Source organism: Salvelinus sp. IW2-2015, unplaced genomic scaffold, assembly GCF_002910315.2.
Source record: "Salvelinus sp. IW2-2015 unplaced genomic scaffold, ASM291031v2 Un_scaffold16391, whole genome shotgun sequence".
Taxonomy (NCBI): Eukaryota; Metazoa; Chordata; class Actinopteri; order Salmoniformes; family Salmonidae; genus Salvelinus; species Salvelinus sp. IW2-2015.
In genome coordinates this window covers 187,077-211,640 of record NW_019957564.1, presented here as the reverse complement: position 1 = coordinate 211,640, position 24,564 = coordinate 187,077, and the positions used below count along the sequence as shown (strand labels likewise).

The following is a 24,564-nucleotide window of genomic DNA, read 5'->3' as shown; positions in this document are numbered from 1 at the left end:
CTGCGTTAAAATCAATTGACTAAGGAGCATAGAAGGTGTCTCTGCTTACCGGTAACAATGTGGGCCAATTAATACACTGGAAGGAAGTGCTTATTGACACGATAAAACACAGGTTGCCCCTGGACAAGTGAACAAAACCATTAAAGCGGTGCAACACACGCCACAGCGCACACACCCACACACACACACACACACACACACACACACACACACACACACACACACACACACCACCACACACTACACACACACACATCACCACACAACACAGGGGAATATAAGAGTTTCTGTTTCATTGTTTTCCAATCTTGGAATCTAGAAGCGCTATAAGACTAGTGTGTGACTGGGAAACAGTTTGTGGTTTCATATGAAACACGCTCCAGTGGTCCTGGTGGTGGCAATTGGCTAACCCACCCTCGCCTCTTCAGATCCGCCTAACCTATGCAGCCTGGCCTCATCCTCTCTCCAAGACCCAGCCAGTACAGCAGCAGGCCAATGTACCTCCACAACACAACTGAAGAAATTAGCCAACCACAAATCCCACAATATCACTTATCCACATTGGCCTATGTGGCTACGGACTGTAACCTGGGACACACCCACCAACTCCAACTCACTCACTCAAAGAACAGATTGATCATACAGCTTATGACAAGTCTTACAGTGCATTATAATACGTCAATATATACATTTTACCAAATCTTTAGCCGTAAGTGTTATCACAGATTGCCTGCTGTTTTAACACTGAAGCAGTTGCCTCAAGAGTAACTGAGTCCTAAACCAAGTATGTGGCTATGAGTTTTAACTAGATGAGTTTTGAACTAAGTACGAATGAGTTCAAGGTATGTGAACTAAACCAGGTGAGACCAGGAGTGATGGTGAGTGTAGGTGGTAGTGGTGTTGTTACCTGGGGCGACAACCGAGCCAGTCGTCATCGCTGCTGATGGCTCCCTGGCATTCTCCACAGGCTGGCCTGGGATCCCACGTCTCCCAGTCAGGACAGCAGGCCTACAGTGAAAAGATAGGCGGAGAGAGGGAGCATTTGTCATGGGACAACAGTCACGAGCATCAACTAGGTCCATCCAACTAGAATTCGCTATACCATGACGAACACTGCCAAACATGTTTACCCGCAATACTTTTGCCTCCTACAGTAAGAGACACGCAAGAGTGAGCTTGTCCATTCTTAGAGAGGGGTGAGTTACTTTTTTTCCTGATATTCGACTGTGGGTCCTTTGAACAAAAGCTGAACACACACACACACACATCACACACACCCACACTACACCACCCACACACACACACAACACACACACACACAGACACACACACCAGCCACACACAACCACACACAATGCATATTATAGTTATCAGGAGTGGCGTGAGGATGAGAGATTTAGAAAGCCTCAGACGACACACAAACAGCAGAGAGTGGTCATCACTACACAGTTTTCTATCCACCAACCTGGTCTCAGCATTTGGTATTAATTCGTGTACGTAAAATCCGAGACCACTAGACTTTAGTATGATATTTAGTTCGATATGGTATACTATTAATTTGTGGATAGTTTTGTGGAATGTCCATCATCCCATTTCGTATGATATGTACGAATGGACAATTCGTATGATATGTTACGAATTTTCAAAACGTAAGGAATATGTTACGAATTCTAATTTATTGTGGTAACGTTAGCCTAGGTGGCTAACGAACATCGCTAGCTGGCTAACATTAGCTAATTTTAGGGAGTTGGATTAAGGTTAGAGTTAAGGGAAGGGTTAGCTAAAAGGGTTAAGGTTTTAGGGTTAGGGGAAGGGTTAGCCAACATGCTAAGTAGTTGCAAAGTAGCTTAAAAAGAAGTAAGAAGCTTGAAAATTGCTAAAATGCTAAAGTTGTCCGTGAATGAGATTTGAACACGCAACCTTTGTGTTGCTAGACATTCCGCATTGTATGCCCCCATCACCAAGAACCAAGCACCCTCCTTTCTTTTTTTGTCTTAAGTAACCTTGCTGTCTTAATGTAACCTAACCAAACCGTAACATACAGTATAATAGTAATTTGAGTGTCCCCGGGATTTGCATGTACTATGTTAAGTCTAGTCTATGAGACCAGGCTGTAATCCACAGACTGTGGAACGGGAGCAGCCGGGCCTCAGCACTACTGCAATGTGACAAGAGTGGTTTGGTGTTTTTTTACTGTTGTTTCTTCCACCTCAGTAAATGGCAATACATTTTCCATAAGTCTCATTAGCTGTCATGGCTGTCTCTATTGCAGTTCCATCCCAGAATGTTCTCAGCTCAGGTGACTTCCTGCGGCAAACCCACTACTGCCAGGAGCCGTATGAAAACAGAGGCGTGTGAGGCAAAAGGATACTAACAAATATATGGCAGAGATTGAGTGTGTGAGGGGGCTCTAGGTGGGAATTTTGCCCAAAACGTACCCAGGAGAGGAACATAAACCCTAAAGCATTCTCCCACACTGCCTAAAGAGCTGACCTGCCCCCTCATATTTGTTTGTGTTCCATTCAACACACACACCAGCATACACTCAATACACACCACAAACAGTGATACTCAAGATGGGTCATTAATGTTTAATGAGCCCTCTAACAGCTGGCCCAGTAGTAATAAACAAGTACCTTTTTCAACCCCACTCATACTTAGTTTAATGTGCCTTGTTAGCTGAGGTGTGTTTACTGGCCCCTGGGGGGGTCTGTGACCAGGTAGTGTGAGGGTAAGGCGAGGGCCATTCAGAGGGGTGGATAGAGGGGTGTGTGGGTAAAAATCTGATGAGTAACATTTCCCTCTGAGGAGAGGGGAACAACCTCAGGATCGGATTGCTTTGCTGTGGAATCTCGTGTGTGTGGTGTGTGTGTGTGTGGTGTGTGTGTGTGTGTTGTGTGTGTGTTGGTGTGTGTGTTGTGTGGTGTGTGTGTGTGTGTGTGTGTGTGTGGTGTGTGTGTGTGTGTGTGTGGGTGGTGTGTGTTGGTGTTGTGTTGTGTGGTGGTGTGTGTGTGTGTTCCAAACAATGCTCGTGTTGCGATAGTTTGCTTGTCGTGGTTTATGGTATGCTTGGTGTATAAGTAATTAGGAAAAGTTTTTATTTGCATTGAAATGAGCTATAGCTGGTTAAATTTCACACAAGTGCTATGGTAGCGCAAACTATGAAAAAACCTGCCTTATATTTAACTTAATTACGCTTTACAATACTGCCTATTACTCTCTCACTTAGATTTATACTGTCGCGCCCTTACTCTAAAAGAAGAGGCCTCTAGCAACTGTTCATCCATATACTCTACTGCCTTAACAATACGACACATGACATACGAGCACACACAACACGCACCAAGTAAGTTTGTTTCGTGTCAGGACAAGTGTGAGCGAGCAATCACTACCATGTGTTTTCACTTATCTGCGTCATTCTCGCTGCTCGTGTCTCTACTACTGCACCACTCAGCCATGCCTCGTTACCAACCCAGCCAGAACACCACTGCCTCACCTGCAGCCTGCCGCGACACCCAGTGTCCAGGGCCCTTGCGGGGAAGGGGTTTGGCTGAACAAGGGGAACTCGAGTGGTCAGGACCCAATAGTCTACGCAGATAAGAAGGATAGCAGGTCTGAGAGGCAGTTTGAGTTTCACCCAAACAGTTTTTATATTTGACTTTACATTTAACGTTATTCCAGCCAGATGCTCTTATCCCAAGTGAACTTAGAGCATTGCCGCTGCATTCAATCTTAAGATAGCTAGGTAGGACAAGCAATATTGTCACGCCTGCACCTTAGAGAATCCTTTTTATGTCTCCTCTATTTTGGTTGGGTCAGGGAAGTGAGTTGGGGTGGGCATTCTAATGTTTTGTGTTCTATGATTTTTATTTCTATGTTTTGGCCGGGTATGGTTCCCTCAATCAGGCAGGTCGTACTATCGTTGTTCATCTGTTATGGGAACCATACTTAGGTAGCCTCTTTTTTTCCCCCTGTGTGGTCTTGTGGGATAGTTTACTCTTTCTTCACGGCGACATAGCATCGTTAGCTTCCCGTTTGTTTTGTGTAGGTGGTGTGGTTGTTTGTTGTTCGGCGTCAATCTTTATTCAATAAAGAACTCAAAGTGTACCTCACGCACTGGCTTGTCAACTCCTTGGTCCAGTCTCCTTTCAACAGCCGTTTGACAATCATATTTTCCAACATCAAACAACATTTTTGTCACGTGCGCTGAATAACAACGGCTGTCAGACCTTACAGTGAAATGCTTTACTTTACATGGCTCTAACCACCATCGTGGTCAAGAAAGGATTAATGTGACCAATTCACACACTCGTAGTAAGTACATTTTTTCGCTCATTAAAGAAGTTATCCAGCAAAGTCAATGCTAGTCTGGAAAAGCAAAACGTGCACCTATTGTCTTGTAAAATTGCTCCACTGAACTGTTTCACATGTCTTGCTTATGGGTGAACGGTCTCGTCTAATGTTCACGATTTTGTTGCTGCATTGTGCTGATTGAAGAAAACGCATCTCCGTACGCGGTTGTTTGGGCACCTCGTATGGCGATTTGTTTTGTCCAAGTAAAAAATATAGCACATTTTCATAAGCTGAATCTGCCTGGTCTTGCCATGATTAATGAGAAGGCTAACAAAATCAATAGGGGCCACTGGAGTTCATGCCCTGAGTTACGGTCTTAGTTGGCAGCTCTGGTCTGCATACTAGGCAGAGGTGGCACTGCGAGAGAATGTGAGAGAATGCACTTCTGCCTAATCGCTACGTGTACGGTGTGTTAGGTAGTGACTGCTTTGATTCGGATCTTATTCAGGAGTAGGACATGTTTCCGTTGAGAGTCAGAGACGAACCACAGGAGCCCTTGAATGTTACTAGTACGCTCAGATTGGTATTGCCCTTGTTACTCCCTCAGCGTCTGCGTCCACGTCGTCAGAGATCCACGACGCTCGTGTAGCACAGTGTACACTATCCGCGTCATACATGTTTACATCTGGCTGTGATTACGAGATCCACTTCTCCTTCACTGTCGATTACACCAGCAAAGGGTTTGTCACACTACACGAGCTGAACATCGCACGTATCACAATGTGGGTATTAGGCAGCCAGGTCCTACCCATTAGCTGAATGAATCCATCGATGGCACCTGAGACGCTATATATACCACAGAGCACACATCGCCGCCTTGCTGATTCCACCGCTGCTACGTGGGTAATAGTGAATTAAGACTGGTTCCAGTTATTATGGAGAAGGTGGGATGCGACGCTCGTTCCTGTTATCTGCCCTTACTTGTACCAAATCACTCCACTGTCATACACTCCTCGCATACTCAGTACGCACGACTTCTGCAATCGCTGCCGCTGTAATGCAACACACGACCTTGTCAGGCACCACAGCAGAGCTCTACAACTACGACTCTAAGCAAACCACATCACTGCGGACATCGCAACACCCACTGAACAACGAAGGACTATAAGCAAGCCCATCTCATCATTCACATCATTGGCTCTTCGCTCACATTCGCACACGCAGCTACTCTTACAACACCTACAAAAGACAAAACACCTAATGCACATCAGACACTCAGTAAACAAAAGACAATGCACCTCAGTTCTTTGCTTCATTTCTCTGGAGTAAACTAACACTCCGTGAACCTATTAATGCATTCCACTCATCTGGTCCTCACACCATTTGTCAAACACAGGATTAGAGCAACGAAGACCGTGGGGGTCCCTGACCCCGAGGTCAGTCTGAGTTTCCCTTGGAACCATGTCTTAGAAGCCCTACTGCCTGCCGGAGCCTAGTCCAAATTAGTAAGAGGCTTTACAGAGAGAGCCTAGAGTTATGAAACCTTCCAGCGGGGATCACTCTATCTGGGAGTTTGTCGGGCACAGTCCACCTGGTTAGGCCCTGACGACCCTGATCTCTAATTACCGCTAATGCAACTAATCTCTCTGTGTTTTGGGGATTCGAAATGTCTGTGTTTTTTTGGTTACCCCCACTTACACTCCTCTTCCTCATCCCCTCCTCTCCCTTTCCCTCATTCTTCTCTCATACAAGATAGTTTTATAATACGAAACGGCTGGTTTCTGATAGAGTTAGGGGTGGGTAGGGGACATACGGAAAGACACCATCTCATTCTGTTCAGTTCGGACTCCCTTCCTCTGATGGTGGTACAGCTCAGGAATATTGCGTATTGAAATGCAGCTTGTATGCTTTTGGCCTCATCCATTTTTGGCCCACATCCCCACCTTGATAGGATCTCCTCATCTGATAATCATGCTCTATGGTTAGCCCCTGCCACCATAACCTCTACCCCCACCCACAGAACAATGCCATGCATACACTCACCAAGAATAAACATTCTCATTGTCATCAAATCAAAGTTTATTTGTCACAGTTGTCCGAATACAACGGTGTAAAAACTTACAGTGAAAGCTTAATACAGGCATAACAAACCAGGGGGATTTTTTACCGTTTTTTACAATCACTTTGGCATTCATTTCGGAAACCTTGATGTATTTTTCTAAAAACGCCTAAGACACAAAACTGCACACCAATGATCCAAAATGCACATTTTTCAAACTCGAACACTTTTTCCAATTGTTGGATACAATACACATAAAGCTAAGATCATTGTTCATTGAACCTAAAATCGCCGGTTAAAATGACACAACTTAACCTCAAAAGTATTACCATTTCAAAATTTGCAATTCACACATTACGTCTGAGCTTTTGACTGTCTATTAATTTCAATTACATGATCCAACTATCAATTGACATCAACTGCTCAAAATGATAAGTACCTGTTGCAATTACTCTGATGCATAGTTTTATGGAAATGACGAACAATATTTCCAATGTTTAGATCATAGAAAGTTTCAGGATAAGGTTGACAACCATTACCGTGGAACATGAACACCTATTGGATTACATTGGATTACTACTATGGTGTAATTTTCATCATCATTCTTTATCAGACACTGTTTCTATGGTCCCATGTACATTTCCAGACATGTTTTCAGATTGACATTACTGTACACTCCACCGGCCACTTATTTGGTACACCTTATCTGTACTGGGTAGGACCACCTTTGCCTCCACAACACCTGAATTATTCACGGTGTTGTACGTTAAGGGATGCCCTCATCCTCACATGTTTTAAAGCAGCTGTTATTTTGAGCATTTGTGGCCTTTCTGTTAGCTTGAATGAGTCTGGACATTCTCCGCTGCCTCTCTCATTAACAAGTGTTTTACCCACAGAGCCGCTTACTGAATGTTGTTGTTATCGCACCATTCTCTGTAAACTTCTAGAGCTGTAGTGCATAAAATCCCAGGAAGGCAGCTGTTTCTGAGATCTTGGAATCAACCATGTGTAGCATCACAATCAATACCACGTCCAAATTGCATAGATTATCGCACGCATTCTCTGTAACCCAGTAGCAGGGCTATGTAGCAGTCACTGTATACTCATCATCACATCGTCCCGATGCAACACACACACACACACACACACACACACACACACACACACACACACACACACACACACACACACACACAGGGAATATAGAGTTTCTGTTCATGTTTTCCATCTTGGAATCTAGAAGCGCTATAGACTAGTGTGTGACGAATATAGAGTTTCTGTTCATGTTTTCCATCTTGGAATCTAGAAGCGCTATAGACTAGTGTGTGACTGGGGAAACAGTTTGTGGTTTCATATGAACACGCTCCAGTGGTCCTGGTGGTGGCATTGGCTAACCCACCCTCGCCTCTTCAGAATCCAGCCTAACCTGATGCCAGCCTGGCCTCTCCTCTCTCCAAGACCCAGCCCAGTACAGCAGCATGCCAATGTACCTCCACAACCACATACTGAAGAAATTAGCCAAACACAATCCCACATACACTTATCCACATTGGCCTATGTGGCTACGGACTGTCACCTGGGACACACCCACCAACTCCAACTCACTCACTCAAAGAACAGATTGATCATACAGGCTTATGACAAGTCTTACAGTGCATTTATAAATACGTCATAATACATTTTACCAATCTTTAAGCCGTAAAGTGTTATCACAGATTGCCCTGCTGTTTAACACTGAAGCCAGTTGCCTCAGAGTAACTGAGTCTAAACCAAGTATGTGGCTATGAGTTTAACTAGATGAGTTGAACTAGTACGAATGAGTTCAGGTTATGTGAACTAAACCAGGTGAGACCAGGAGTGATGGTGAGTGTAGGTGGTGTGGTGATGTTACCTGGGGCACACCGAGCCAGTCGTCAGCCTGCTGCATGGCCTCCCTGGCATTCTCCACAGGCTGGCTRGGATCCCACGTCTCCCAGTCAGGACACAGGCCTACATGAMAGATAGGGGAGAGAGGGAGCATTTAGTCATGGGACAACAGTACACAGAGAATCAACATAGGTCCATCCACTACGATTCGCTATAACCATGACAACAACTGCCAAACCATGTTTACCCGCAATACTTTGCCTCTACAGTAGAGACACGCAAGAGTGAGCTGGTCAATTCTTGAGTTACTTTTTTCCTGATGTTAGACTGTGGGTCACTTTGAACAAAGCTGACACACAAACACACACACAATGCAGATTATAGGATTATCAGGGAGTGGCGTGAGGATGAGAGATGTAGGAAGCCTCAGACGACACACAAACACAGAGGAGTGTCATCACTACACAGTTCTCTATCCACCAACCTGGTCTCAGCATTTTGTATTATTCTGTACGTAAATCCGAGACACTAGATTTAGTATGATATGTTACGTTTCATATGGTATATATTAATTTGTGGATAGTTTGTGGATGTCCATCATCCATTTCGTATGATATGTTACGAATGACAATTCGTATGATATGTTACGAATTTKCAAAACGTAAGATATGTTACGAATTCTAATTTATTGTGGTTAACGTTAGCTAGGTGGCTAACGCTAACAATCGCTAGCTGGCTAACATTAGCAAGTTTAGGAGTTGGGATTAAGGTTAGAGTTAAGGGAAGGGTTAGCTAAAAGGGTTAAGGTTAGGGTTAGGGGAAGGGGAAGGGTTAGCCAACATGCTAAGTAGTTGCAAAGTAGCTAAAAATAAGTAAAAAGCTGAAAAGTTGCTAAAATGCTAAAGTTGTCCGTGATGAGATTTGAACACGCAACCTTTGTGTTGCTAGACATTCGCATTGTATGCCCACCCATCCACCAAAACCAAGCACCCTCCTTTCTTTTTTGTCTTAAGTAACCTTCTGTCTTATGTAACCMTACCAAACGTAACATACAGTATAATAGTAATTTGAGTGTCCCGGATTTGCATGTACTATGTTAAGTCTAGTCTATGAGACCAGGCTGTATCCACAGACTGTGGAACGGGAGAGCGGGCTCAGCACTACTCAATGTGACAGAGTGGTTTGGTGTTTTTTACTGTTGTTTCTCCCACCTCAGTAAATGGCAATACATTTTCCATAAGTCTCATTAGCTGTCATGGCTGTCTCTATTGCAGTTCCATCCAGAATGTTCTCAGCTCAGGGTGACTTCCTTGCGCAAACCCCACTACTGCCAGGAGCCGTATGAAAACAGAGGCGTGAGGCAAAAGGATACTACACAAATATATGGCAGAGATTGAGTGTGTGAGGGGGCTCTAGGGGGAATTTGAAAAACGTACAGGAGAGGAACATAAACCCCTAAAGCATTCTCCCACACTGCTAAAGAGCTGTACCTGCCCCTCATATTTGTTTGTGTTCCATCAACACACACACCAGCATACACTCAATACACACGCACAAACAGTGATACTCAAGATGGGTCATTATGTTTAATGAGCCCTCTACAGCTGGCCAGTAGTATAAACAAGTACCTTTTCAACCAACTCATACTAGTTTAATGTGCCTCTGTTAGGCTGAGGTGTGATTTACTGGCCCTGGGGGGTCTGTSACCAGGTAGTGTGAGGGTAGGCGAGGGCCATTCAGAGGGGGTGGATAGAGGGGTGTGTTGGGTAAAAATCTGATGAGTAACATTTCACTCTGAGGAGAGGGGAACAACCTCAGGATCGGATGCTTTGCTGTGGAATCGTGTGTGTGTGTGTGTGTGTGTCCAAAACCCTCTCTGTTCGCTGTTGCTTAGTCCTGGTTTATTGTTGTATTCTAGTGGAAATACACTGATTCACAAGGCATGGACGCAAGCCATGAAAAAACCTTTCCTTAATTTACTTAATACGCTTTACAATACGCTTTACTTTCACTGTTTTACTGTCCGCCCTTACTTCTAACAGAGAGGCCTCTGCCCTGTTCCTTTTGCTCCTTAACAACACACATGAGCACACACAAACACACACACACACAATAATGTGTTCGGCAGGAAATGCGGCGCTCTACATGTGTTTTCACTTATTGCGTTCCTCGCTGCTGTGTTCTCTACTCTGACACTCAGCATGCTGTTACAACAGCCAGAAACACACTGCCTCCACACTGCAGCCTGCAGCACACCCATGTCCAGGGCCTTGCGGGGAAGGGGTTTGGCTGAACCAGGGGAACTCGAGGTGTCAGGACCAATTAGTTACGCAGTAGAGGATAGCAGGTCTGAGAGCAGTTTGAGTTTCACCCAAAACAGTTATTATATTTGACATTTACATTTTAGTTATTCAGCAGATGCTCTTATCCAGAGTGACTTAGAGTTGGTGCATTCATCTTAAGATAGCTAGGTAGGACAAGCACATATGTCACGCCCTGACCTTAGAGATCCTTTTTATGTCTCTATTTTGGTTTGGTCAGGGAGTGAGTTGGGGTGGGCATTCTATGTTTTGTGTTTCTATGATTTTCTATTTCTATGTTTTGGCCGGGTATGGTTCTCAATCAGGGACAGGTGTCTATCGTTGTCTCTGATTGGGAACCATACTTAGGTAGCTCTTTTTTCCACCTGTGTTTGTGGGAAGTTTACTTTTCTTTAGGGCACATAGCATGTAGCTTCACGGTTTGTTTTTGTAGTGTGTGTTGTTTTTGTTCGGCGTCATCTTTATTCAATAAAGAAAATGTACGCTCACCACGCTGCACCTTGGTCCAGTTCTTTCAACAGCCGTGACAACATATCAAATCAAATCAACATTTATTTGTCACGTGCGCTGAATACAACCGGTGTAGACCTTACAGTGAAATGCTTACTTACAGGCTCTAACCAATCGTGCAAAAAAGGTATTAAGTGAACACAATCACAATCGTAGTAAGTACATTTTTCCTCATTAAAGAAGTTATCAGCAAAGTCAATGCTAGTAGGAAAAGCAAAGTGCAATATTGTTTTAAATGCTCCACTGAATGTTTCACATTTCTTGCTTAATGGGTGAACGGTCCTGAATGTTACATTTTGTGCTGATTGTGCTGATTAGAAGAAAAAACGCTATCCTAGCGTTTTGGGCACCCTAAATGAGATTTGGTTTTGCCAAGAAAAAAAATWGCATTTTCAAAGCTAATTCCCTGTTTGCCATGAATTATGAGAGGCTAACAAAATCAATAGGGGCCCCATGGAGTTCAGGGCCCCTGAGTACGGGCCTAGTTGCAGCTCGTAGTCTGCATATAGGSAGAGGTGGCACTGCGAGAGAATGTGAGAGAATTGCACTTTGCCCTAACGCTACGTGTACTGTGAGAGTATAGCTTGTTCTGGATCTATTAGTATAAATGTTTCAGTGAGAGCAGAGAGAAACAGAGCCCTGTATGGTCAAAGCCTAGAATAAAACCTGTTACTTAGTCCTGCGCAGTGTCAGAGACAGAGCTCTGTGTAGCAGCAGTGTAAACACTGCTAATACAGACACCTAGACAATACACACTCACTGTGAAAAACAGAAAGGCGCACACACACGAACACACACACACACACGATTAGGCACGTACACCATAAATTCACATGTAAAGCACAAACGCACACGCACCCACACACCCGTTCTGTGACCCCGCTGCTCTGGGTAAGTGAATTAGACTGGTTCAGTATGTGGGAGAATGGAGTCGTTGTTTGTTTATTGTTCCCCCACCTTAGCCCCTCTCCAACACACTTCTCAACGTCCTGCCTGAGCAAACACACTTTGTCAGGCACACAAACACACATAAACACACACTCGGGAGCATGCAAACACATGAAAACAAAAATAAAGCACACACATTCACACATTGGCTCTCTCTCACATGCACACGCACACTCACACACCTACAAAAGACAAAACACCTATGCACACATACAGACACTCAGTAAACAAAAAGACAATGCACCTCAGTTCTTTGCTTCATTTCTCTGGAGTAACTAACTCCGTGAACCTATTAATGCCATTCCACTCATCTGGTCTCACACCATTTGTACAAATACAGGATTAGAGGCTCTGTTGAACAAGACGTGTCTCCTGACCCGAGGTCAGTCTGAGTTCCCCTTGGAACCATGTCTTAGAAAGCCCTACTGCCTGCCAGGAGCCTAGTCCAAATTAGTAGAGGCCTTTACMGAGAGAGCCTAGAGTTATGAAACCTTCCCCAGCGGGGATCACTCTATCTGGGCAGTTGTCGGGCAAGTCCACCTGGTTAGGCCCTGACGACCCTGATCTCTAATTACCGGCTATGCACTATCTCTCTGTGGTTTGGGGATTCGAAATGTCTGTGTTTTTTGGTTACCCCCCTTACACTCCTCTTCCTCATCCTCCTCCTCTCCCTTTCCCTCATTCTTCTCTCATCAGATAGTTTTATAATGACGAAACGGCTGGTTCTGATTAAGAGTTAGGGGTGGTAGGGGGAGCATACGGAAGACACACATCTCATTCTGGTTCAGTTCGGACTCCCCTTCTCTGATGTGGTACAGCTCAGGAATATTGCGTATTGAATGCAGCTTGTATGCTTTTTGGCCTCATCCATTTTTGGCCCACATCCCCACCTTGAATAGGATCTCCTCATTGATATCATGCTCTATGGTAGCCCCTGCACCATAACCTCTACCCCCACCCCACAGAACATGCCATGCATACACTCACCAAAAATAAACATTCTCATTGTCATCAAATCAAAGTTTATTTGTCACATGTSCCGAATACAACCGGTGTAAACCTTACAGTGAAATGCTTAATACAGGCAATAACAAACAGGGGGATTTTTACCGTTTTTTACAATCACTTTGGCATTCATTTCGGAAACCTTGATGTCATTTTTCTAAACCCTAGACACAAAACTCACAACCAATGATCAAAATGCACATTTTTCAAAACTCGAACACTTTTTCCAATTGCTTGGATACAATACACATAAAGCTAAGATCATTTGTTCATTGAACTAAAATCGCCGGTTCAAAATGACACAACTTAACATCAAAGTATTACCATTTCAAAATGCAATTCACACATTACGTCTGAGATGACTGTCTATTAATTTCATTACAATGATCCAACTATCAATTGACACAACTGCTCAAAATGATAAGTACCTGTTGCATTACTCTTAATGCATAGTTTTATGGAAACTGACGAACAATATTCCATGTTTAGATCATGAAAGTTTCAGGATAAGGTTGACACCATTACCGTGGAACATGAACCTATTGGATTACATTGGATTACATTATCTATGGATGTAATATTTCATCATCATTCTTTATCAGACACTGTTTCTATGGTCCCATGTACCACTTTTCCAGACCATGTTTTCAGATTTGACATTACTGTACACTCACCGGCCACTTTATTAGGTACACCTATCTAGTACTGGGTAGGACCACCTTTTGCCTCCACAACAGCCTGAATTATTCACGGTGTTGTACGTTAAGGGATGCCCTTCTGCACACTGTTTTAAACAGCTGTTATTTGAGCATTTGTGGCCTTTCTGTTAGCTTGAATGAGTCTGGACATTCTCCGCTGACCTCTCTCATTAACAAGGTGTTTTTACCCACAGAACTGCCGCTTACTGAATGTGTTTTGTTTATCGCACCATTCTCTGTAAACTCTAGAGACTGTAGTGCATAAAAATCCCAGGAAGGCAGCTGTTTCTGAGATGCTGGAATCACCATGTATAGCATCAACAATCATACCGCGGTCAAAGTTGCTTAGATTACGCATCTTGTCCGTTCTAATGTTTGGTCGAACAACAACTAAAGCTCTCTACTCTATATACTCTATATATTGAGTTGCAGGCAGCCGCATGATTCGCTGTTCGAATGTAACCTTCCTTGATGAGCTAAATCAGGTCTGTAGAGCTGATGGCATGACCTATGTCATTGTGTGGGATAATGTCAGGTTCCACCATGCTCAAATGGTGCAAGCATGGTTTCAGGCCCATCCACAATTTACCACCCTGTACTTACCCCCATACTCTCCTTTCCTAAAACCCGATTGAGGAATTTTTCTCCACGTAGAGGTGGAAGGTATATGATAGGCACCCTCACGAACAAGCCACCCTTCTCCAGGCCATGGATGACGCATGCAATGACATCACGGCAGACCAGTGTCAGGCCTGGATTCGCCATGCCTGAAGATTCTTCCCAAGATGTTTGGCTAATGAAAACATCCATTGTGATGTGGATGAGAACCTATGGCCAAATCCACAAGACAGGTTTGATGGAAATATAGAAGTACAGTAATCAATCCTTTGTTTTGCTTTTTACAGTAAGCCAGGTGAGGAACACTGCAGTTTATGTTTTACTGTAGTTTTTTCCTATTTCTGTAGCTAATTATTTTTGCTTTGATTCAAAGAAACCTATGAGTGATTTTATTGTATTTCATCAATAAATTTCAGATTTTGTTAAATGATTCCACTGTGTCTGTAGTATTATCTTTACTAGCCCTTTTACAGTGATGTACTTACGTGTGGTACCATAATGAAACATGTATCACATATTTTATACTACAATATTTAATGATTGAACGAACGTGACTATGCGTATATGATAAACAGAGAGTAGCAGTAGTGTAAAAGAGGGGTTGGCGGGTGGTGGGTGGTGGGACACAATGCAGATAGTCCGGGTAGCCTACGGTTAGTCAGGCTAATTGAGGTAGTATGTACATAAATGTGTAGTTAAAGTGACTGCATATATGATGAACAGAGAGTAGCAGCAGCCTAAAAGAGGGGTTGGGTTGGGGACGATGCAAATAGTCCGGGTAGCCATTTGATTTCTTGTTCAAGAGTCTTATGACTTGGGGGTAAAAACTGTTGAGAAGCCATTTGGTCCTAGTTGGCGCTCCGGTGTTGGCGCTCCGGTGCCGCTTGCCATGCGATAGAAGAGAGAACATTCTATGACTGGGGTGGCTGGGGTCTTTGACCATTTTTAGTGCCTTCCTCTGACACTGCCTGGTGTAGGTAGAGGTCCTGGATGGCAGGCAGCTTAGCCCAAGTGAAGTACAGGGCCGTACACACTACCCTATGTAGTGCCTTGCAGTCAGAGGCCGAGCAACCAGTCAGGAGGCTCTCGATGTTGCAGCTGTAGAACCATTTGAGGATCTGAGGACCCATGCCAAAACGTTTTAGTTTCCTAAGGGGGAATAGGCTTTGTCGTGCCTTCTTCACGACTGTCTTGGTGTGTTTGAACCATTCTAGTTTGTTGGTGATGTGGACACCAAGGAACTTGAAGCTCTCAACCTGCTCCACTACAGCCTCGCCGGTGAGGATGGGGGCATGCTTGGTCCTCCTTTTCCTGTAGTCTTGATTATGTTGAGGGATAGGTTGTTATTCTGGCGCCATCCGGTCAGGTCTCTGACCTCCTCACTATAGGCTGTCTCGTCGTTGTCGGTGATCAGGCCTACCACTGTTGTGTCGTCTGCAAACTTAATGATGGTGTTGGTCGTGCCTGGCCATGCAGTCGTGGGTGAACAGGGAGTACAGGAGGGGACTGAGCATGCACCCGAGGGGCTCCAGTGTTGAGGATCAGTGTGGCGGACGTGATGCTACCTACCCTCACCACCTGGGGGCGGCCCGTCAGGAAGTCCAGGATCCAGTTGCAGAGGGAGGTGTTTAGTTCCAGGGTCCTTAGCTTAGTGATGAGCTTTGAGGGCACTATGGTGTTGAACGCTGAACTGTAGTCAATGAATAGCATTCTCTCATAGGTGTTCCTTTTGTCCAGGTGGGAAAGGGCAGTGTGTAGTGCAATAGAGATTACATCATCTGTGGATCTGTTTGGGCGGTATGCAAATTGGAGTGGGTCTAGGGTATCTGGGATGATGGTGTTAATGTGAGCCATTACCAGACTTTCAAAGCACTTCATGGCTACGGACGTGAGTGCTACGGGTCTGTAGTCATTTAGGCAGGTTGCCTTAGTGTTCTTGGGCACAGGGACTATGATGGTCTGCTTGAAACATGTTGGTATTACAGACTCAGTCAGGGACATGTTGAAAATGTCAGTGAAGACACCTGCCAGTTGGTCAGCACATGCCCAGAGCACACGTCCTGGTAATCCGTCTGGCCCCGCGGCCTTGTGAATGTTGACCTTTTTAAAGGTCTTACTCATGTCGGCTACGGAGAGCATGATCACACAGTCGTCCAGAACAGCTGATGCTCTCATGCATGCTTCAGTGTTGCTTGCCTCGAGCATAAAAGTGATTTCGCTCGTCTGGTAGGCTTGTGTCACTGGGCAGCTCAAGGCTGTGCTTCCCTTTGTAGTCTGTAATAGTTTGTAAGCCCAGCCACATAAGAAGAGCATCGGAGCCGGTGTAGTACGATTTCATCTTAGCCCTGTACTGGCGCTTTGCCTGTTTGATGGTTGGTCGGAGGCATAGCAGGATTTCTTATAAGCTTCTGGGTTAGAGTCCCGCACCTTGAAAGTGGCAGCTCTACCCTTTAGCTCAGTGTGAATGTTGCCTGTAATCCATGGCTTCTGGTTGGGGTATGTATGTACAGTCACTGTCCTCGATGCACTTATTAATAAAGCCAGTGTACTCCTCAATGCCATCGGAGGAATCCCAAAACATGTTCCAGTCTGTGCTAGCAAAACAGTCATGTAGTTTAGCATCTGCTTTATCTGAACACTTTTTTATAGACCGAGTCACTGGTGCTTCCTGCTTTAATTATACCTTGTAAGCAGGAATCAGGAGGATAGAATTATGGTCAGATTTACCAAATGGAGGGCGGGGGAGAGCTTTGTATGCGTCTCTGTGTGGAGTACAGGTGATCTAGAATTTTTTTCCCTCTGGTTGCGCATTTAACATGTTGATAGAAATKAGGTAAAACTGATTTACGTTTCCCTGCATTAAAATTCCCGGCAACYAGGAGCGCCGCCTCTGGGTGAGCGGTTTCCTGTTTGCTTATTTCCTCATACAGCTGACTGAGTGCAGTCTTACAGCCAGCATCCGTCTGTGGTGGTAAATAATGTGGATGGAAACTCTCTTGACAAATAGTGTGGTCTACAGCTTATCTTAAGATACTCTACTTCAGGAGAGCAAAATCTAGAGACTTCCTTAGATTTCGTGCACCAGCTGTTGTTTACAAATATGCACAGACGGCTGTGCCCCCTCGTCTTACCGAAGTGTGCTGTTCTATCAAGCCGGTGCAGCGTATATCCCACGAGCTAAATATCCATGTCATCATTCAGCCACGATTCCGTTTCTGATGTCCCGTTGGTAGGATATTTGTGATCATACCTCGTCTAATTTATTGTCCAATCATTGCACTTTGGCAAGTAATATTGACGTAACGGCATCTTCCCACTCGCCGTATGCGGATCCTTACGAGGCACCCGGCTCTGTGTCCTCTGTACCTGTGTCTCCTTCTCTTGCCAATGACAGGGATGTTGGCCTTGTCGGGTGTCTGAAGTACATCCTGTGCGTTCTGCTTGTTGAAGGAAAAATCGTTGTCTTATCCAAGGTGAGTGATCGTAAAACCGTAAAACTGCTGCCATTTCTTCCGGCACCATTTTAACATTTAACATCAACCAGTTAGTCAGCCCTGAACGTACATAACCCTTACCCCTGACCTGGTCTCATTAGGCTTGGTGTTTCAACAAGACTGTTTCAAAAAACACTGGAGTTTCTCTGGAACTTCTCTGTGACACATACTTGGAATTATGGCTGAGGTTAGTGTTTAGTGTACTGTTTCAGTGAATAGTATSGATGATTAATCAACCCTCAAACAACTCTCAAATGAGTTACAACCTGGAAGACTATTGTCAACAAATGAAATGTATGAGGCACAGATCTTGGATCAGCTCTTACAAAACTCTTACAGTTCTTACAGATTGACAATTTGCACTCAATCTGCTCCTCAAAGCCTTACCTCGGGCACAGTTGTCAATCAGTGCTCCCAGGGCCTTGCCATCCATCCATTCAAATTAACTAAAACTAAACTGTTTCTGAGTCAGCGCCAAGCCAGCAGAGTCTAACAGAATGAGTCACAGATCCTGGATYAGCTCTTACCTGGGGCACAGTTGTCAACCAGGGCTCCCAGGGCCTTGCCGTCCCTCCAGTCACGGTGAAAGTTGTTGATGGGCAGCTGGGGCACCTTGTTCTGGATCCATCCCAGCAGCCTCTGCTTGGGGGTCAGCTTCTTGGYGTCCTCATCGTCCTCGTCCTCCCACATGGGCATTGAGATGGAGTAGTGCAGGATCAGAGTCCAGATCAGACCCAGGATAAGCTTCAGGTTCCCATCCACGATGGCCTTGCTGTCTGTAAAGGGGGAGAGAGGGGAGGGTTAAGGTCAGGTAATTTACTAAGGTACTGATACTGAATAAAGAACATAGTATGGTATTGTGCAAAAAAGCAATACTTCCATGAAAGCAATACTGGCCTCTATAAATTGTCTCCCCAGGTAACTTCAGTTTAACCTTTTACTGCAGTGGGCTAAATTAGGGTCACACAGAGTGTTTCCTGGTAGTCTTAAACAAATCTACTATAAAACCAAACTATAYACCTCACACACATTGTTGGGGGTTAAAAAAGAAGACACCTGTACCATGTATGATATTAGAGTTCAAATGTATTCAATTTTGAGTTTSCATCCCAATATTACACTTTATTTACATCACAGACCACTAAAAAATATCAAATCCGCTTTATATAGAAACACCGGATTTTCAGCGGGTATTAAAATATTAATAACATTCCACCCATGAGGCCACTAGGTCATTTGATTGGAGGAAAGGGCTACGCCCTCTGCCATATACAGTTACAACTTAACTCACAAACTGGGGAGCAGATTAGGTCTAGCCCTAACCCCTTGTGTGGAGCCTCTACCACACACACACCTGCCATCTGATCGGTCTGTTCTAAAGAGAAACAGTGTGTTGTAGAATCGTAATAACAGAGTTCTGGTGTCTGCCCTCGGCCTTCAGCTGCCTGGCACAACAACATCAACATCTGTGTTTATTCTGCTCTTATGAGACCCTGGTCGCCCCAGCCTTATCGCCACGGGGATCACCAAGGAGATCACATATAAGGCGGCAGGGGAAGATGAGGCAATGGTATCACTCTAGGACTCCTCAGTCATCGTCTTCATAATACTGATGTTTACTCTTCTCTTCCGGCACCTATCCATTTGTCTTGTCTGGTTGGATGATCCCTCACACACACATCCAATTCCCAGGTGCATATTGAAGATATTGGAAGAACTGTCCACATTTACTTTTCGTCAGCCAACAAGATGAGTAGGCCTAACGAACAACAAAAGCACTAGCCTATGTCAATCTACTATTCCCCCATAGTACAAAGGTCCACCTATTCATTTGGAATAAATATTCCAAACATACTGTATTCTGGGAAAATTGTGGGATGCTATAGATCCCAAATTAATACAACCACTAGAATAAAAAAAATAAAAAAATTACGCAATGTGGCTGACGCAACAAATCAAAATGTTACTAAACTATTAGGTTATTTCTTCACAGTATAAGCGCAGCAATGCGCACATGGTAGTAGGTGTAGCGATGTACGCTGAAAGTCGTGAAGCAAGTTCAGGGAGTGAATACATTTCATTAATAAATGAACAAAACAAGAAACACGAACAGCATGRAACAGGAACAGAAACAATGACGACTGGGSAAGAAACCAAAGGGAGTGACATATAAAGGGCAGGTAWTCAAGGAGGTGATGGAGTCCAGGTGAGTGTCATTATGCGCTTAACGCTCGTGACAGGAGTGCGCTGTAACGAGAGTCTGTTGACCTAGAGGCCAGAGAGGGAGCACACGAGTGTTCCATTAGCGGAAAACACCATTATCAAAAGTGACCACAAAAGCAATTATACATGTAATGCTTTTATTATGAAGATACATTTTTATGGTGAAAATGATGTTCCTCAAACTTGACAATGCTTATATATGCCAGTTAGGCTCTACACCCCTTGTAAAGCGGATTAATGTGCTTAAGTTTAAGTTATTTGGCCACTTCAGTTGTTATTCAAACCTTATTAAAACATATAGGCCTATGGGCTAGGCTACACGAGGTGTGCGAATATGATTAGAAAAAGTTTCAAAAAAAGGCATTGTTTCTTATGCTGGGCATCATTCACAAGTGATAATATACAATTCACATGTGATAGGCTAATATTGTCACCCATCAGACTATTCTTGATTTAATCTTGTCTTTACATATACTAAATAATATGTGAAATTTGTTTTCATTTAGAATGGACCRTTATCATGCACCTSTATMGAAACAGGGGCAGYGGRAAAAATACAKGTCATCTCTGCACTTAAATAGCAAATGGAGGACGCTTTTCCCGTGGTTTATTTTCATGCCAGCCAGGTAGGCTACACTCCTGTTGTAAATATATGCAATGTGCTTAATATTAKGAAAGYTGAGAAATAAATATAGTAGGCCTAGCCTATAGAAAGCTGATCCTCCTATTTTTAGTAGAGGCCTGGGCTTATGGGATATGAGCTCATGGACTCGCATGAAGTGTTTGATTCTTCTTTTGAATACATTTGCATTGATGTCAGAGTGATTAGAGGGTCAATCGAGTGCTGAGTACCAGGCAGTTAGCAAGTTTGGTAGGCTACTAATATCCATCAGCAGCATCAGAGCTTGGAGAAGCCTAATTACCCTGACTAAACGATCACGTGGAATTTGACTGCCTTCATGACTCGTGACCACCGGTGTGATGGTAAAACGGTCCCCGCAACAGCCTTATCTATGAGTTGGTCCAGTCAAATAAGTACAGGGGGTGATGTGAGGGGGGTGGGGAGTGGAGTTGTAGGTAGGGATGGCTAGTAGTTTGGGCTTGGACCATAAGGGAAAGGAGGGAAAGGGGTTTTGAATTGGAGGACTGGGTAGAGGGACTGTTGGGATATACAGGTGTGGGGTCGAGGAGGCTGGGGTGAGAAGCTATAGGAGGACGGGCTCATTATAATGGCTGGAATGGAATAAATGGAACTGTATCGTACAGATCAAACACATGGAAGTCAAATGTTTGTCTCCGTTCCATGTATTCCATTCCAGCCATTACAATGAGCCTGTCCTCCTAGAGCTCCTCCCACCAGCCTCCTCTGCTGTGGGGATAGGAGTTTACAGTAGTTGGGGGAGTTTGAGGTTAGTGGAAGTGGTAGGCTAGGGGGGGTGATATTGAGAGCTAGCACAGATGTAGAAAGATTGATATCTTTGGCTGATGGTCTCCATTTAGGCTCAGTGAAGGGGCAGTTTCATGTTTCATTCAGCTTGCAAGGTGCTGAGAGCAGATCAGCACTAACGAACCCTGCAGAGCGGTGCTGCTGCACCAGCAACACACCAGAAAGAGAGGACCCCTCAGGTATACTGTGCCCGTTTAAAAAAGGCAGGACTTTACATTCACACTCTCCCACTCTGACACTTCTCCTTCAGCACTCCTGAGAGAGTATTAAACACACATACGCACACACACACATTCACACACACATATCACACATGCGATAAGAGAGAGCGATTCAATCCCTTCAGTGGTTTGGTCCAGGTCCAACATTTAAAAGCCTGATATTTCCGGCACTGGAGTGTGTAGGATCTGAGTCTATGGTGAGAGCATCCTGGCTTGAACAGGGACATTCCTATAGGACTGCATCAGAATGGTCAGTGCGCGCGTTCATGTGTGTCCTACTGTATTGGGAGCGGACATTACCCAGACTCCCTGGCTCAGTAGTCTCGCCTGTCAACAAGGCTGTCACCCTGTCAACACTTGCAATGTTGACAAATTGCAATGTTTTTTTTATATTACTAGACAGTTAATAACGCCCCTTCGCATTGGACCACTACACCTCCACTACTTTGAATTGATCTTGGAAAACTGCCTCGTCTAATCTTACTCGACAAAAACGGAACGTTTCCTCGTAACTTGAAGTTGAACTCCGCAAACAAACTGCTTGCAAACATCCGACGGGGTTGATGACATGGTCCTGGAATCTAGCAGGCTCAAACGCAACATGCATGGAAGAACAAACAGTGTGAAAGAACAACAAACACATGACTTAAAGGCTTGGGGAAAAGGAAAGGTGCATTCGGAGGGAGAAGGAGGGGGGACAGAATTCCAAACTGGAGCTGGGATGGGGAATGAGAATGTTTTCTGAAAACTTCCAGAGGGGTCAGACAGAGGTTGAGGTTGGGGGGTATTGACGGGAACAATGAATTTGGCCCTGTCGCCAAGTTTGTGTGTGCGTGTGTCTGTGTATGTGTGAGGCATCTGTGTCTCTGGAGCCAAGGCATTAGTGTGTGATTGAATGCCTCCCTCTCTCAGTCTCATGGCGCCTGGCCTGGCCCTTTACAAGATCTACTCTCTGTACAGGAGATAAGCGGTGTATCTCCCACACTCATTCAAACCATCCTGTGCCATTCACCAACCACACTGCCACATGGAGTGAAGAGAGATATATAGAGCAGAGGGTGAGAATAGATGGCATCCAACAGCTCACACTAACCCACTTCAGTTCCTCCACTAGAGCAGTAAAGCACAAAAGTACTAAGTTGCTAAAATGATTTGCTGTCTCTGTCTCTCTCTCTGTGGATCACACAATTCTCTCTCCATCCTCCCTTTTCCTCTGTCTTCATTCTCCTCTTTATCTTTCTGGCACATTCTGTTACTCCCCTAACACATCTCACTTTCTCACTCTGTCCCCCTTTGCCTCCCTCTGTTTGTCTCTCCCTCTCTCATTCTTTCCTCTCCCTGCCTCTCTCTCCCTATTTCTCCATCTCTCTCTCTCCCTCTCTCGCTCTCTCTCCCTCTAGCCCCCTCTTTCTCTCTCCCTCTCTCCCTCCCTCTCTCTCTTTCTCCCTCTCTCCCCCTCTCTCCCTCTCTTTCTCTCTCTCTCTCCTCTCTCTCACTCTCTCTCTTTCTCTCTCTTTTCTTCTCCCTCTCTCTCCTCTCTCCCCCCTCTCTCTCCCTCTCTCTCCCTCTTCTCTCTCTCTCTCCCTGTTGTAAGTCGCTGCTCGGAGACACAAAGCCCTGATGTCAGAACTTCACTCATAACACATTTTCTTCAGTTGGACTGAGAGGGGGGGGGGGGGGGGCAATGTGGCCTTTCTGCTTAGAACCCATTGTTTCGCCTCCATCTCGGGAGCAAAGTGACCTTTAAGGCTCTGATTGGCTCTGGAGGCGGGACTCACTGTTTGTTTGGTTACCCCGGGCAACGCCAAACTGTAACCCACTCAAACTGACACTGACTGTAGCACTCTAATGGGTGTACAGCCTTCGCAAGAGAAGTGTTAAAACAAGCCCCTTGTTGTTACTGTGAAGGTGTCTGGCTCTAGTCCAGGTCTCATTCTTTCCGCTCCTCCGCTCTCTCTCTTTCTCTCCAGAAACAGAATGGACAGACGTGAAGGGTCAGCAGTGAGTAGGGTGGACAGAGCTGGCGTTTGGACAGCGGCCCTTCAGAACCCAGCTCTCTGACTGGCAGATGGCTAACAGATCCCCACAGCTCCACTCTTTACTTCAGTCTATTATGGCTCTATAGTTGCACTCACAATGCTCCACCAAATCACTGTGTATTTATTCCTTGTGTCAATAATGATCTTTTTTATTACATGTCGTTTCTTTATCTTTAACTCTGCATTGTAAGTAAGCATTTCACTGTTAGTCTACACCTGTGGTTTACGAAGCATGTGACAAATAACATTGGATTTGATGCGATCTCAAGGGTAATGAAGACATGGGTGTGTGTTCTGTGTGTTCCGATCTGTCCGCTCTGTCTCTAACAAATAGAGAACTAACACAAAGAGACCGATGCAGCTCAGACACCTGGCCTGTATGAGCCAGAACAGAACAACAGGAGGCCCAGTGAAAACGAGTATTTTCAACCCTTTTACTCACTGGGGGACAATGTAATATCAGCTAGGAGATCCATTGAGTTATGGGCTAGATCAGAAGGAGCCTCAAGCACTTCTGTCTTCCTCTGACAAGTAATAAGACAGTTGATTCCAACGACTTCTGGAATCCAGTTCAAAGAACAGGGGAACAAAATCCTCCCATATCAGCTAGATCAGTGCAGAACAGAAGAAAAGACAGTACATGTTGAGTGTGTGTTTGTACGCAATGGTCATAGTATCCAAATGTTCAGACATAGACACAATGCATAGACATCCAGACTTATGGTGTGTGTGTGTGCGTGTGCGTGTGCGTGTGTGTGTGTGTGTGTGTGTGTGTGTGTGTGTGTGTGTGTGTGTGTGTGTGTGTGTGTGTGTGTGTGTGTG

General features: G+C 44.7%; 1 pseudogene; it reads right to left on the bottom strand.

The window, feature by feature from the left end:
* LOC112080586 (filamin-C-like) overlaps positions 1–24,564 on the bottom strand; it is a 98,763-nt pseudogene that overhangs the window by 35,927 nt on the left and 38,272 nt on the right.